Here is a 17,823-nt window from a genome sequence, read left to right on the forward strand (position 1 = left end):
AAAAGGGGGGAAATAATTGATTGGAAACCCTCCAAAAGGAAGAATTGGGTCATGACCTTTGAGAGCTCGGTTCCCTTTGTCTGTTTTCCCTTTTCCCTACAATGTCACCACCTTGCAAGGTTCCAACAAACCCTATACGTACAGGAAAATCTGCATCTCATTTCTGCTGAAATATGTTTTCAATTTAGGATTTGAGTTTCCAGATTGACTTGTGAACATCTAAAGGACTCAATGTCATTGTGACATAATGTTCCCCAACGGCCAGTAGGCCGTCAGCAGAGAAATGGGCAGTGATTAGCTAGCTGTCAGTGGTCAAAGGTGCTGATGTGACTATGGAAACCAACGTGGGAAAACTGAGAAGAAAAGAGAGAAAAATCGATGGTGCGGTGGGGGAGGGGAAATGGTATAAGGGAAGCTTTATAAACTAAAGGGATTATTAGAAGATGAAATATGAAGAGGGACAAGATGGCAAAGGATGGAAATTTTACAGATAATTTGGAACAAGTTTAAAAGACCACTTTAAATAGAATTAGATCTTAGGAAATACATTTTCAAACCAAGAGGTAAGAACCAGAAAATAAAGGGAAAAGTAATCTACATTTGAAGAAATTAGACTCACAGACAGTCCAGGGGCTAATCATGATGGAATGATTTAAAAAAATCATGATAATAATAATTTTTAAAAAGCAGTAATTCCCAGGACTACTTCTACCATCTGTAAAGACGTGTTTACAGCCCAGTCATTTTGCCCCCATTTTATTGAGATCTTCTCATTGAATCATTTGTGGGAATATTAATAACCCTGCTTTACAGGAGAAAACATAAAAATCAACAGGTTTTAAAACTTGTTGGAATCTTCCTCTTCTTCCCCTCTATTCTCTATTCCCTAAAACAAAGTTTTGATCAAATTGTATTTAACTGTGTTTGAGAGGTGAAAAGTCATCACAAAAATATACCACTGGGCATACGGAGGAGGGAAGAGGGAACTATCCTGTTATATTTGTTTTGTTAATGATGACTTAATGGGATTTAATTTATCAATTTATATATGAATCTCCCCTCTCCCACCCCAAACCAGCCCTGGGAGCTGCTTCATTTCTCCTCATTGGCCCCTCTCTGACCCCGATGTAGCTCCCCATAAAGCAGGCATTCCCCTTATGTCCAAGGAGATGCTCCGATTGATTTTGCTTAATTCACTGTATTTAAGGGACAACTGCATCTAAAATTCCATCCCTTACATAACTGAGAATCACGAAAGGAAAAGTTCATTTTTGTGCTATTTATGGGAAAGTGGCCTGGAGGGAAGAAAACCTCTTTCCAATATTTGGCTTGAGACCTTTCTGTGAGAAAAGAAGTGTCGTTTGCTCAGCAAACGTTTTTGTTCACTATTTTGAGTATTCTGGACCACATGTATATACAATATATATTTGCCATTAAAAACCCCCTCAGGGCTTCCCTGGTGGCTCAGCGGTTAAGAATCCACCTGCCAATGCAGGGGACATGGGTTCGAGCCCTGGTCCGGGAGGATCCCACATGCCGCGGAGCAACTAAGCCCGTGCGCCACAACTACTGAGCCTGTGCTCTAGAGCCCATGCTCCACAACAAGAGAAGCCACCGCAATGAGAAGCCCACACAACACAATGAGGAGTAGCCCCTGTTCACCGCAACTAGAGAAAGCCTGCGCGCAGCAACAAAGACCCAATGCAGCCAAAAAAAAACCAAAAACAAAAAAAAACAAAAAAAACCCTCAAAGGAAAAATGAGAAAGTTACAAACTTTATTTGGGTGCCCCACAATCCCTTTTTAAGTCTTTTTTTCTCCTTTGTTTCTAACCCCCAGCCCTATTCCATTTTATCCTGCTTTAAGTGTATTTATGAGTGGGTTTATAGAAACAGAAATGAGATCAAGTGGGCAGAAAATCTGAACCCAAGAACAAGTAGTTCTGGAATTATATCAAACACTGCTTCTTAGTAGTTGTGTGACTTTAGTTTTAGCATCTCTGAATTTTCATTTTTTCGCTATAAAAGTGGGGAAAAGAAAGCCTTCCTTTTATAGTCCTTCTGTAGATCTTGTGTGAATGGGCTTTACTTTTTCACAACTAGAAACTTCTCAGTAAGTAGTAGTTTACATTTTTGAAGTCTAAAAAGCCTTTAGAGTCAAAGAAAGTAAGCTATACTGATGGATTAGTACTGTATTTGTGGAATTTGAATTCTCAGTCAGAACTAGTTCTCACTTTTCTTCTGCCCCATCCTTTCTTTGTCAGCAACATAGCACTTACCATGCTATAAGTAGTTATTAATGTGTCCCACTACCAGACTTTGAGTTTCTGGAAAGTTGGGATTATGTCTTTTTTACACTTTTAGGTCCTGCAGGACAAATCTGTATTATTGGATGCTTAATTCTTACAGGCTGTTTGTGAATTTGCTCAGTGCTTCATATTCTCAGATATGATAGAAACCAATCTTTTGCCCAGGTTCGTAGCTAACTTGACTTTTTAAGACTTGCAATGGATGGATTCTCCTAAAGTATTCTGAAGTCTTCCTCTTTTTTTTTTTTTTTTTAAATGAAGTATAGATGATTTTCTTCAGAGCATGTTTCTAATTAAAAATGACCAACACCTGCCCTAGGCTGGACAGGATAACACCTGTGTGAGATGCAGCTGCTATAACAGTGCTTCCATCTGCAACATATTACGTTTTGTTTATTAACAGAAATGATTTTTTTTCCAAAGGAATTCATTCGAATAAGAGAAAGAGTGACAGACAAGCAAATGCTTTTCTCGCTATTGCTCAAAACTTTTCATTCAGGTTTCAGGTTTTCCTTCATCCTTTGCAAACAGAAGAAAAAGAACATAAACTCAACATCCAAGCAAAATAAAATTGGTTGAGTCAATTCTCAGCTTGTTCCAGTTGGGATAGTTACTGCGGGGAGCTATAAATACCATCCAATTTCATACCGTACTGTTTGGAATTTTAGCTGAAGTAATTCTCTTGTCTGCATCAAATCTGCTTATTAAATCTGACTAGAAAAAAAAATCCTCACAGTGGACCAATGAGTATATTTTATCTACCTTGCTTCCTTAGCTTTCTAAATTTTTGCTTGTATGTGTCTAAGTTTTGACTACCAAGACTTTAAAAAAATCTTTAAATTGGATGTTTTGACCAGAAAATGCAATAGAGAGTCACATTTTTTCTAAACAAAATTTCTAACCACAAGGTTGTCCTGCAATGTGTCTGCTATGGTGAAATCTAAATTTTTCGTAGTGTCTTTTTTCTCATCTGGAAGCAATTGAATATTGAATGTTACAGACAATTTTTTGTGCTTAGTCACATTATGCAAATTTTATATTACTAAGGAGCATTAGTATATATTTTTAAAATATTATTTGGTTCAAAATATAATTGCAGTTCCTGCCTTTTAAGACCTTGAAGAATGTTGGAACTTTGGGTATGGCTGAGTTTGGTGGATGTGAGGTGGTATTTAATTTACAATAACATAACTTTCAAAAGGTTCCCTTCATTTATTTTCTTTCCTTTCCCCTCCAGCATGCCTACTGAATTGATAAAACTTTGTTTTTTCAAAGTTAATAAAAAACCCTACTCCTAAATTTGGCTCTGGTGCCTCTCTGGACGACCAAGTTTTGTTAATGGTCTGATAATCCGTTCCCTTCTGAGGAAGTTCTTCAGAGGTCAGAGGCTAACGGTATCAAACATCAGCCTGTCTGGTTTATTGTAAGGGTGTTTCGTTAAGATCAAGATCTCAGATAAGAGCAGAGTTGCTCTGGTTGGGAAAGGAAATGGTTTCTGATACAACACAGCAATTCCTAGAGGGAAGTGGACAGCGGGAGATCCCCTGAATACAAGATAACTTGCAGTTTGCTTTCCTCTAAAACCCTTAGAGAGTCAAAATACCATCATTAAATACTGGAATAACCCAACCTTGATTTATGGATGAAAATAAAACTCACCTTCAGATCTACACTATTATGATGAGCAGCAAATCAGATGAGAAGAAACTGTGAAGCAGAACAAATGGGTTCGCAGTTCCTGGAGTTTAAACCCACCCTCCCTGGATTTAGAGGTCAAAGCTCACCGCTCAAGGGGACACATCATATTTTATTTAAGCACTTTTCTTCTAAGGAGTTGAAAGCACCTGGCAGACATGAACTCTTTTGTGCAGTGAAAGATAACACAGATATTACCAAGTAAACAGCTACATTTGAAGATCAGAGTAACTTGGTCCATCCAGTTTAATAATATTGATATTATTTCCACATTACTTTGTTTCTTATGTACACTTTCAAGGGGATATATCACTTAAGCCAGTTCCCTGATTTACAGGAAGATGGCTCTATCTACTTGGAGGCTTTTTTTCACAAAAGACTAAAGTTTTGTCAGTGTCATTACAAAGTCCCTCCCTGTGCACGAGATTGTGTGCTCTGTGAATATTTATTCCCATTTTTTTTTTCTCAATTTTACTTTCACTGATCAAGGACTATCTTAAAAATATCCAATTATCAACTGAGGAGAAAATGTTCAGAAGAACAAGGAGAATTAAAATATGACTGGGAAGTACGGGAGAGTGTTTATGGTGACACGGTAGTTCAACCTCTTCATTTTACTGATAAGGAAAACCCAGAGAATACCAAGTTTTTTATTTCCAGAAGGAGAAAAAGAGAAAGAAAGATGCTTGTGTTTATGGCGAAACTGTCCTTTGAAAGTCAGTGTGGTTCTGAGTAACTATACCCATCAGGGTTTGGGTTCTTCCTCTGAAAAGGGAAAATAGTACATTAAACCATGACCATGTCTCCTAGTTCTAAATGACTAGAGTCGTCTGGACTCCTGCCTTGGATACTACGACTATATTTTGTTCTGAATTAATTATGTCTTCAAAGCCCATGGCTTATATGGAGCTGGTGAACGATGTCTGGCTTGCTTTTTCACAGATTAACTCAGCTTTACACTGACTGTGTTTCTAAGCTTCCAGGTGCTCTCTGGTCCACAGCAGAGGAAAGACAGAAAGTAATTTTTGTTCCAGATAGCAGGGCATCGATCCATTACCCAGCTCTACTGGCTTCTGGGGTCCCAAGTGAAGATCACAAACTTCTTCTGCATCCAGCCATCCTTTCAAAAACTGCCTGAGTCCATTTCTTCCATGAAGCCCTACCTGATCTCCTTAAGCTTCTTCTGACTGGTTACAGCTCTAACTGCATTGTTTATCTGACAGTGGTTCTTACATTGCTTATTTCTTGCATGTGTCTTTTGTACCTATCTTACTTCCTCAGTGACTCTGTGAAGCCTGTAAAGAAAGGAACTCTGTCTTTTATATCACTGTCAATGTCTACTGTGCTGCTGGACCTAAAAGTAGATGCTTAACAGCACGCTTTAATGTATTCTCTGCAGCAAAAGTTGTAGTTACAAGAAAAAACTTCTCCCTCATTTTTATCCTCTTATTCACCTCCTCCCTACCCACTGTGACAATGATTGCTTGAGTGTGACTAATGATAGAATAACTTTACACTGGTTTATTCATATACCTTGCATTTCATTCTCATAATTACACTGTGAGATAACTGTTATTATCCCCAATTTTCCAATGAGAAAATGGAGGCTCAAAGAGGCTAAATAACCTCCCTGGGGTCACATAGGCAGCAAGTGGCAGAGTAGACATTCAAGACAGGATGTAGTTCTCTCTCCTGAGGATGTTTTTCTTATTCCTCGATGTCTCATTATCTTCCTTAAGACAATGTGACAGAGTTGCATTACACAAACTGTTCCGCACTTACATTAAAAATGCAGAGATAAATAGCAAGTTTCTACTGCATAGCACAGGGAACTATAGTCAACATCCTGTAATAAACCATAATGGAAAAGAATACGAAAAAGAATATACATGTATATTTTAAATGAATCACTTTGCTGTACACCAGAAGCTAACACAACATTGTAAATCAACATGCTTCAATTTAAAAAAATGCTGAGATAAAGCCCAGGTATACACTGGACACAATTATAAAGTAGATGTCATTTATCTTGGCTACTACAGTTTTACTTTCAGGAATGTTTCCCCTTAGTGAGTCCTCTTCTCTGAAAATACTCAGGATTTTTTATTGTCCTGACACATTACCTTCCTCCCTTGTTCTTCCTATCTTGCTTACTCAGAACCCTCAAACTCACTGACATTGAAGTGTAAATTACTGCTAAAATGTATTTCTTCTATAGTTATTTACATTTCTCACGTAGAAAATGTAAAGCAAAAGAGACGATTTTTGACTGGTAGTTCAGATCCATACCAGAGAATGTGGGAATGTCAAAAAGCACTCCCTGCCTGTTATTTTCCTTCAAAAAGAGCCACACGGTAAAAATAAATATTGGGGAGGAGAACATTGTCTGTCTCCTAGGCAAGTTTCCAAAATCATATCCTGGATTTCTAGGTCTCTGGATCATTCCATCACAGCAGTAGTCTGTGTGAAATATTGCAGAGTAATAAAATCTACGGGTTGAGGATAAACCAGCTTAGTGTCCCCAGATGGCTATAATCCAAAGTCCAGACCATCCCCTCAGAACAACTGGATAGTAACAGTGAAACAAACAGGTGCAGGACAGGTGCAGTGGGATGAAGACAGCCTCGACTAGGGAGCTGTATGTAGGTGGTGTCAAAAAATACAAAGAAAAATAATAGCTCATGCCATGCCAATCTTTTGTATTTTTTTTGATTAAACTATTTTACTTGGGACTAAAAGCAAAGTAAGTCTACTCACATTTTCTGATTGAGAATTGTAACCAACTCCAGAAAATCCTGTCTTTCTGTTAGTTCTTTCCTTGGTTACTCAGATTATTTTTCCTCACTTACCATTTCCCCAAAATTCATCTGCTTTGCGTAATTTGATTACCTTCAGAGCATCTAGTTCCACCCCTTGTACACTCTGTAGGCACCATGAGATCAGGACAGTATTAATCCACTCCTTCTTTCAGGGGTGGGTCTTGGTTGACATGACCTTAATCATGCCCACTCCTCCTACCACAATGACTGGCTCATAGATAATCTTGGAGCCCAGGCTTATTTTAGTTACTGTCTAAGCTTAGGATTTAAATTGGTCCAATCAGAGCGAAACCCTTGACTTTTGTTTGCTGATAGATAGCAGGAAATCTGCATCTTTTTCTGGACAACTTGCAGATGGAAGGCCTAAGATGGTTATAGCCATTTTGCTATAATGAAAAGTGCCAATCTGGAAACAAAATCTACTCCTATGTAAGGATAGCCAAAAAAAAAAAAAAAAGATAATTGCAGAACAGTGGAGCTGGAGCATTGGTCAAACCATACCTACAGCTACAATTAGTCTTTTCATTTAAAAAACAAATTATTTTTATTGTTTAAATCTATTTAATTCATATTTTTCTGGTTCTTATTATAAAAATCATGCTATATGATAAGCCATGTATTATAATATATTGATGCTTCCACCTCAGAAGCACATATGTATTTTTTTTTCTTTTGAGTATTTTAACTTTGAGATATGGCTTCCATACAGGAAAACACACTCAAACATATTTTGAGTATACGTTTGGACAACATGTATACACCCATGTAAATGACACTTCACTCCAAATTGGAATGGATTTAAAGAATGGCTGCAAATTCTTGGAGTCCTGAGATGGCCACGTGGATGTGTACGAGCTAGACCGCTGGAAGGTGAGAGGACGCCTGGAGGAGAAGCAAGGTAACCCACCTCAGAGCCTGCCAACAACCAGACATAAGTGAAAGGTCCTTCTAGATCATCCAGATCATATAAAAGTATGTATGAAAGATGTATAAGATCAGATGACAAAAACCACCCAGCTGACCAGCAAAATCACGGGCTAAATAAAGTGAATGTTGCTTTAAGCTGCTAGGCTTTGCAGTGGTTTGTTACACAGTGAAAACAAAGTGATAGAAAAATATAGAACATTTCCCTTACCTTGGAGAGTTCCCTCATGCCCCTTTTCTGTCAGGTCTTACCTGCCATAAGGTAGCTACACTTCTGATTTCTATCACTATAGTTTATTTCTACTTAAACTTCATAAAAAAAATTTATACATGTTATAGTTTACACATATATTATATATCTTTTGTGTCTGGCTTCTCTTACTCAACATGAAGTTTTTGAATCTATGTTTTTGTGTGAATGCTCCTTGCTGAGTATCATTGCATCATTGTGTGACTATGGATAATTTATCCATTCTCCTTGATGAACTTTTGGGTTGTTTTTGCTTATTCCAATTCTGGCTGTCTCCTAATCAAGCAATTCTTTTTTGCCTGCTTGGTTGAATGTAGCTACTAGAGGTAATTATTAGGCTCTCTTTCTTGATTTATGTTAGCAGCTCACTAGCAACTGGTTTCTTTGTAGCGACATTACCCTTTAAACCAGAACTATAAATTGTACAAATAGTAGGTGGTTTTATTATCTAACTCTTAGTCAGAACTTTAGTTGATTTCTCTTCCAATGCCAGAATCTGAATAGTATGAAGATAATCCTGATGACAAAGTAAACTTAGAGGGAGAAGGGGCACTGAGCTTTTTCTCATGTGTTGTTTGATCTGTTACTGCTGAAAATCTCTATTTTACCGGGTAATCAGAGAGCTTTGTAATTCAAACCTGCATTGCTGCGCTAAGGTAAAGAAATAATTATTTTATTTTCATTGTGACTATATATTATTAATTTATAAAATAAATATTAAGATTCTTTACTGTCTCTTAAAAATGCATTACTGTAGAGAGAACTCTTTATATATAAAAAGCTTAGCCTGATGCCTAGCACTTGTTGGGTATCTGATGCATATAGTTTGCTTTCTTCTTCCTTCTGTGTAAGTGCAAAGACATCATTAAAGGTCAGTGGACATGCTATAGGTCATATATGTGACAGGAATAAAAATACTTCTCACTATGTTCAAGTTGAAGAAATAATGCCAGTTCTTGCACACAACAGTAATTGACAAAAAAGTTGTTCAATTCTGCAACAGCTGGATGAATAGAGCTTATTCACATCAAAACAAAAAGCTTGAATCTACAAGCCACAAGCAATTTTAGGGAGTTTTGAGGTCTCACTCACTTTCTTTGTCTATGAACTACAGTTCTAAGGAACATATCTGAATGCCAATTTGGAGAAAGATCCTACATGAAACAGCAAGAAAACAAGAATACACTGGTGATCAAGATTTCTTGGGGAATAATAATTCCTATTTACATTGAGTTTTAGGGATATTTTACTCTGTCACTTGTTGAGAGACTAAGACATTTCTACCCTATACCTCCACAAATTCTTCATTGCTAGAAAAGGAAATTCTCTTTCTTTTTTTTTCTTTTTTTTTAAAACTTTTCCTCAACCTAGGGAATGAACATTATCTCTCCATTGCTGAAAATAAGAGATTTCAGGGTATATTGGAATGGATTGTAAATGTGTATAAATACAAAACTGATTTGGTGGTTGACTAATGATGTCCCCAGGTATCGGGGTCTAGTAGTACCCCTGTCATGTATTTTCCTTTTAGATCTGCCTGAAGAATTGCCTCAAGACCTGTTTAATCCCAATCTGATAGCATGGAAACTAGGAAGACTCACTTGGGACCAGTGTCTCAGGCCTTTGAATTCAATGGAGAAAATCCTGACTGTGTTTTGTTTTTGTTGTATAGCCTTGGGCAACATAACAAATGAGGATTAGAAAAGAAAAGTGAAGAAAGGTATAGAAAACAAACTGTCTCTTTGATTGGCTGCACTGTGCCACTGTTGAAACATGAATAAGATGAATGCCCAAAGGTTAAGATGAACATAAAGAAAGTTTTCAGGATGAACCTTTATCTTGAACAGCTGCTTCTTATATGTTTGTTACTAAGGCCTAAATGATTTCTTTATATGGCCACAAATTTTCTTCTTTCTATAAAATCAAATATGTTGAAGTGTATTTTTGTCATAGAAGAATGATCTGAGAAAATATGGTATCTTCCTTCAAATTAATATGAGCTTGCAATACACTTTAAAAAAGAGTAGACATGTTCTTAATTAATATCCCCTTAATAAAACTGCTAGATTAAGTGATATTATCCATTTCCTCTATTAATCATACTGGCTGAAGCCCACAGTTACTGAACACTCATGACCAGCAGGCTTTTCTCTAGGTGTGTTCACACCTTTATTCTCATCAAATGAGTTGAATGCTTGCCAAGTGTCAAACATGGTGATTCCCAAATGAGTTACATCAGTAACACTTTACAGTCATTACGTACTTTAACTAAATATCAAACCAATTAAATATGAGCATGAAGGAAGATAATTATTTCTAAGAAAAATAAGCTCTGTGCCTTAAAAACAGGAATGCTCTACACTGTTAAAAATATAGAATATAGATGGACAGCTGTAAAAAAAAAAAAAGAAAGTGGAGGAAAAAAATATAACTTCTGTAAAGTCTCTGTACTCAGGTTGCTTTGCAAGGGTCTTTCACAAATTCTGCTCCAACCTGAAGAAAGCAAATGTGGGAATCTCACAGATTCATTGTGGGTGTGGTTTTCATGAGAAAAATGATGCAGATTTCAAGTTAGTGAACCTGTACTCAAAGAAATGTCTTGGCTTTACATCAAAAGTTTGGTTGATAAATGTGTATTTTCAAAGTTTTAAGTTAGATTAAATATTTATGTATTCCTCATTGTTTTTCTCTTTAACTGACTTTTTGATTGATTTTCCTTCTTTGGGTCTTAAGATAAAGAGTCTTCTACTACGTAGTATTTTTTTTTTTTTTATCCAACAACAATGCTGTGAGGAATGGAGGACAAAATTATTGTAATTCAGATGTAAGCTGGAATTTTCTCTGCTCAGAAATTTAGTTAAAATTTTCTTGAGCGTCACCTCTGTAATTTATGGAAACTCAAAGGAGTTCATTCTGTTTCTTATAATTAATACCTTCTTTTTTTTTTGGCAGCCTCTGCATAAGGCCCTGAATCCACTTGCAGTTCTAGTGTGGTGACCACTTTTCATTCATTATCCTGGAGAAGCTAGGGGGCTAAATAAAATATGGATGCAAAGGGACTTCCCTGGTGGTCCAGTGGTTAAGACTTCGTGCCTCCACTGCAGGGGTTCAATCCCTGGTCGGGGAAGTAAGATCCTGCATGCTGCAAGGTGTGGCCAAAAAATTAAAAAAACAAAAACAAACAAACAAACAAATATATATATATGGATGTAAAGACATTAGCACAATGCCTGGCACTCATTCAAAGGTAGGAGTTGTTATTATTAATATTTCTGTTACTTTGAATCATGACAGTGACTGTACAAAATGGTATCTTTCCCATTTTATCTGTTAAAAATTGAGACTCAGAGAGGTTAAGTGATTTTTTCCCCCAGTTTGCACAAAAGTAAATAGCAAGACCAGGGTTTTATCCTGAGTTATTTGCTCTTCCAAACCTGAGGTCACTGCAGTGTATCCATAATACATTGAGGTAAACCAAGACTTCCTTGAACACCATCAATCCAGGCCAGAAGGAAGAATGTGTTTCCAGTCTTCTTTCCAACACTAACAGAACAAGTGTTTTATGTTCCAGCCACAATTGGATTAGTTGCTATTTTCTAGCCATCATGCCTCTACTGATGCTTCTTATTTTTTTGCCTTTTATTCAAGATCTCTCTCTCCTCACAACAATCCAGTTTTCATTTTGGAAATCCTATCTGTTCTTTGTGGATCCATGTAATTTATCTAAATCCTCTTGTTAATAGAAACAGAAATTGTACAATTATTAATACGAAGAACAGCCATAATAATACACAAAATTTATTGAATATTTCCTCTGTACTAGGCAATGTGCTAAATAGAATATATGATGCATGGTGTGCCCCATGAGGTCAACACCCATATGAAGATCTTAAGAATTAGAAGTGTTGAGTAAAAAATCCCAAGGTGTACACAACTGTTAAGTAACTGATACGGTCTGAATATTTGTGTCCCTCCAAAATTCGTATGTTGAAAATCTAATGCCCAAGGTGATAGTGTTAGGAGGTAGCGCGTTTGGGAGAAAATTTGGTCATGAGCGCAGGGCTCTCATGAATGGATTCACGCCTTATTAAACAGACTCCAGAGCACTCGCTCCACTATGTGAGATACAATGAATAGTCGGCAGTCTGTGGCAGGGAAGACAGCTTTTTCATGAGGACCTGGTCATGTTGGCACCCTAATCTTGGACTCTAGCCTCCAGAACCGTGAGAAATCAATTTCTGTTGTTTATAAGCCACTCATTCTGTGGAATTTTGTTATAGCAGTCAGAAAGGACTAAGACAGTAATATATGGGATTTGAACCCAGGAACACTGACTTGGGAGGTTAGATTCTTACTCCATTCCATTTGGTGTGTGGATGTGTTCAATGGATTTGATATTTGTTCATAGGAAGCCTGTGGCAGTTTCTCTTTCTCTAGGATTAGTAGATCTATCAAGCTGAGGGTAGAGGTTTTACCTGGAGTTGAAGTCTTTCCATGAAGCAGAAGAAATGATTTTTGAGCCACTAGACTCACAGAGGTTTGATTATGAAACTAAGATGTTTTCAGCATGAAAACAAAAACATGATGATAATAAAGTTGATATTCAACTTCGAAAGAAAATGCCCTAGGATAGAACATAGCCTAGACCTCAGGGACAGAAGAAAGTCAAAGGGAATTCAGTGAAATAAATCTCAATGGAATCCCCCTTCCTCCCACCACACAAAAAAGATTCTGCCATATACAGGTATGCTTCTTAAGTACTCAAATCACAGAAAACTACTTTTGGCATTTTTGCCTTTACAAGTTAGTATTTCCCTTTGGTCTATCCATTTCTTATTTTAAAAATAATAGATTAAATACATGTAAAGACATCTTCTATAAATCTGTTTTAGACAAGTTCAAAAGACAGGAAAATGTGTAAATTACTGTATTAAGTAGAATTTGTTATTAAGTTACGTAAGAAGTGTTCTTCAGTTGTATAAAAGATCTTTGTGAAGTATTTCTGCTGTCTTTGTTTTCTACACTGCATGAGTAGACACTTAACCATGAAATAAAAATTCAGAGATTTGTTTAATAATGCCTAATAAAAATGCCTGCCGATCATCCATTGAGATGGATGGATACTTAACAACTTGAAGTGTTAACATAATTTGGCATCCAATATTTTATTTGCGTAAAAATGAATTATTTGTTACTGCTGCTAATTCTATATTTCCCACTCAGCAGTCATAAGAATATGGTTATTGTTATTATCTTAATATTTTGGGTTAGATATTTAATATCAAGTTGATGGAGCCATTGTAGATATTAAACTTTGAATAAAGAATGCATGCCAGGGGCTTCCTTGGTGGCGCAGTGGTTGAGAATCTGCCTGCTAATGCAGGGGACACGGGTTCGAGCCCTGGTCTGAGAAGATCCCACATGCCACGGAGCAACTGGGCCCGTGAGCCACAACTACTGAGCCTGTGCATCTGGAGCCTGTGCTCCACAGCAAGAGAGGCCGCGATAGTGAGAGGCCTGCACACCACAATGAAGAGTGGCCCCCACTTGCCGCAACTAGAGAAAGCCCTCACACAGAAACGAAGACCCAACACAGCCAAAAATAAATATAAAAATAGATTAAAAAAAAATAGCACAATACAACGGATACAGTCAGCCCTTTGTATCCATGAAAAAAAAAAAAAAAAAAGAATGCATGCCAGACATGCTCAAGAATGCTATGGAAGTGTAGATTGCAAATCCGATATCCTGAGTATGTAGTATAATGCCTGGAACATAGTAGATGCTCAACAATTATATCAAAATCAAAAGAACTGAGCAGAAAGAGTAACAATAAACTATATTTGAAAGAATCTATGGTAAGCTCTCATACAGAATATATTGTCAAATTGTGTGATAAACCAAGATTGGTTTAGAATTTACATGACTACAACTTATCTTTTTTAAGTACAATTTTTAAGAAGTAAAATAGAATTACCATATGACCCAGCAATCCCACTACTGGGCATATACCCAGAGAAAACCATAATTCAAAAAGACACATGCACCCTCATGTTCATTGCTGCGCTATTTGCAATGGCCAAGTCATGGAAGCAACCTAAATGCCCATTGACAGATGAATGGATAAAGAAGATGTGGTACATATATACAATGGAATATTACTCAGCCATAAAAAGGAATGAAATTGAGTCATTTGTAGAGATGTGGATGAATCTAGAGACTGTCATACAGAGTGAAGTAAGTCAGAAAGAGAAAAACAAATATCGTATATTAACGCATATATGTGGAACCTAGAAAAATGGTACAGATGAACCGGTTTGCAGGGCAGAAATAGAGGCACAGATGTAGAGAACAAACGTATGGACACCAAGGGGGGAAAGCGGTGGTGGGGGGGAATGAATTGGGCAATTGGTATTGACATGTATACACTGATGTGTGTAAAATGTATGACTAATAAGAACCTGCTGTATAAAAAAATAAATAAAATAAAATTCAAAAAAAAAGGAAAAAAAAAGCAAGATGCAGAAAAGTATGAATAATATGACCCTGTTTTTGTAAAACTAACAACAATAAAAATATTTCGTGTACATGTATATACGTGTGTGTATAAAAAAAAAAAGAAGAAATGATCAGTGGCAATATATTTAAACTATCTTACATGGTATAAGGTAGTGTTTAACCGTGTTCAATATGAAAGTGTCTTGTATCAAACTGTATGAGTTTGAATCACCATTCTTCTACACTGTTAAATTGTGCAAGTTAATTGAAACCCATTGGGAAATTGCTCTGTGCCTCACATTATCTTCACTATAAAATGGGGATTGTCATAGCACTTCTTCATAGAGTTGTGATGTTACAATGCCTGGCACTGAGTCAACAAGGTATAGATGCTAATCTTTTAGATTTTATTCTATTTCTACCTTCCTGTTGATACCATTTCTACCTTTTGATCATTACACTTTTGGAAAACTCAAGGTACGCAATGGTTTTAAATTATGTGAGGCTGCTTAGCTTTAAATAATAATAGAAGTTAAGCTGGATTTTTGTGTTTGGCATTTTTTTAAAATAAATTTTTCTGTCTTCATCTGGAGTTCTCATTTTTCTCTATTTCCCTCTCAGCACCAGTTATTTCTTTCTTCCTTTTGACACCCTGAATTTTTTAAAGGAACCAACCCTTCTTCAAAATCAGGCTGTATACTTCAGGTCAGGATCCATCCTGTCTTACCCCAAGATTTCCTTCCCTTTGGCCTCTGTGTTTCTTCCATATCTATGCCTAGGGCCAACTAGAATTAGGAACAATCACTGAGAATTATTTTGGGGGGATGGGTGGAAGCAAAGTGTCTACTTACTCTTTCTGCTTTAACTGAAATTGAAAACAATGTAACTTCAGAGGTGCTGGAGATTGCCACCTGGAAGCAGAAAATGAAGATGGAAAGAAACTGAGTCCTGATCTCATGCTGGGACCCCTGGAGTCCCCATGACTGGGGTTCACAGGTAATTGAGTCATAAACCAGTAGGTTCTCTTTGCTTAAATAAGTTTAATTAATTTTTCTGTCACTTGCAACCAAAAGAAAGTAAAGCGATACTCTATTTCTTGTTTTACCAGTGTCTTTTCCTTCTCCCCCACGGTCCCCCAAACCCCCTATTAATTTGCTATTATTAATCAGCTCTGGCCTTAGGAATGAGATAATCTAGTTTGTTAATATTTTATCCTAATTTGAATCAATATGCTCTGAGAAGGCTTGAGAGAGTTTTGGTACATGTCTATTTAACTTCTTAGAAATGCTTTTTTAAAAAACTTTTTTCAGAATCTTGGCCATACTTTGGATAGCTCATGCTGCTTGATAGTAACATATTGCTGTTGAACGTCTTTAAAGCCATAGAGCCTAGCATCAAATCTCAGACGTATCACTCATGAGAGTTATATATTTGAAAAAGTTATAATATCTCTCGATATCAGTTTCTTATTTTACAAGAGTGAGGATAATGATACCTCACAGCACTTAGAACAAGGCATTACATTGATGGCTGCATGTGAAATAAGCTACATCCTTTTTAATTAATTTCTAAGTTGATGAGATACTTTCAGCTATTCAAATAATGATTATTGATCCATGTATTCTGTTTACAGATTTTTTTCCCTCTGTAAACGTTTACTTTAAGGTATTTCATTTCCTCCTTTTACCTTATAGGAGAGAGGGTCAGAAAGAAAGGGGGAAAGTAAATGTAAATAAATATTACTTTTTGTTGTTTAGTTTGATATCACACATGTCGAAAAAGGCTGAAGCCTTTAATTTCAATCAGCCTTAAGAGTTTGGAGTTTTGGTAGCATAGTCCTTTGTTCTTGTGTTTCTTCTATGTTTAAAACTTTATTTTCCTGCAAATACTATTTTCGCAGAAGAGCATTTTACTAGACATTTAAATTTTCTAGAATGATAGTACCTGAGGTAACTCCTGGTTTCATATCCATTTAGACATACCTGCAATTTCAGAGGAGTTATTATGTGTTTCTGTAGCATTCTAATAGTTTAAATGTGCCTTAAACACGTAAGCTTTTATTGTCAATCTTCCTGTTTTACAGTCTTTCCAATTCAATCCTGCCTTCCGCACAAGGAAGACAGCTAGGAAACCTGCTCAGATTTCCTCTTCTCAACCTCCCTGCTGCCAGCTTTCCTACTCCCTTTCATCCCATAGGAAGCCAAGAGCCTGCTCAAATTTCCTTTGTGGAGTACGTATCCCACCTGGTTACTTCTTCTCCTATTCAGCAACAGGTGGTTATTTTTGTACTGTCAGCGCTTTGGACTCCCTGGCTGTCAGATTTCATTCCCACTGGAAATGTAGACATTTGAGTTTGTTCCAGACGTCAGTGGGTATATTGCCAATTTCCATTTTCTGAAAATAATTTTCTTTTGATGGAATAATCTTGTTCCTTAACGATTCCATTAAATCAAAAAAAAAAAGATTTTAGTTATACTTAAATGATGAATCAGTGATTGATCTGTTTGTTGCCTCTTTTCTGATTTCTTTCAAATGGTCTCCAAGCATGTGGATCATACCGAGTTAACCAGTGAACAATGGAATCAGAATTCCGGCAACCCCATTTTTTAGCCATGTTGCATCATGAATTTCAGTGTTCTTCTCTTTACCATTATATTTGGGTTGGAAAAAGCTAACGAATCAGAACTCGTAAGGATAGAACACAGGACTATATACTTAAAAAATATTCACCCTAGGTAATAGTGAATGCTAGTCAGGCTTGGGAGCCAGTAGTCAAAACAATATCATAACAATGAAAAATGAAAATATTTAATAGGTGGGTTTTTTCCCCCCATAGGAAGAAACTGAGAAAGTAAAGCTTTTTAAAAAAAAATTTTAAATAGGAAAAGCTAAGGGACAATATGATCGAAATGACAAATAGCCTCATCAATATCTCCCAGGTATGAATTTTTCCCAGCGGTCTCAGGAACGTGAGAAATGTTTACACATTATGTTGTCTAAAGACTTATCAAGTGCTTGCTTCGGCAGTGAATATACTCAAGTTGGAATGATACAGAGAAGATTAACATGGTCCCTGAGCAAGGATGACACGCACATTCGTGAAGCGTTCCATGTTAAAAAAAAAAAAAAAGACTTAAACTAAATTTTACTCTGAGCTCTCATGTTGTTGATCTGCCTAGAAATTCAGTCTCTGTTACTATAGGGGATTACTCCTCATCTTTTCCTAAAGGGTTGTGCAAAACCTCATACGATCTGATTCAGAGCAGAATATTCCAGAAAGCTCCTTCATTCTTGGCCCATGTGCATTATCACTAAAGGGCTCTCCATTGT

At 36.7% G+C, this 17,823-nt stretch overlaps 1 non-coding gene across 1 annotated transcript; it reads left to right on the forward strand.

The window, feature by feature from the left end:
* The first annotated feature begins 17,508 nt into the window (after positions 1 to 17,508).
* Positions 17,509 to 17,611, forward strand: LOC114238681 (U6 spliceosomal RNA). Its single transcript, XR_003623997.1, has one exon. It is a non-coding gene; the product is annotated as a U6 spliceosomal RNA (small nuclear RNA).
* Positions 17,612 to 17,823: the final 212 nt, after the last annotated feature.

Source organism: Balaenoptera acutorostrata, chromosome 17 (assembly GCF_949987535.1).
Source record: "Balaenoptera acutorostrata chromosome 17, mBalAcu1.1, whole genome shotgun sequence".
In the NCBI taxonomy this organism is placed as follows: Eukaryota; Metazoa; Chordata; class Mammalia; order Artiodactyla; family Balaenopteridae; genus Balaenoptera; species Balaenoptera acutorostrata.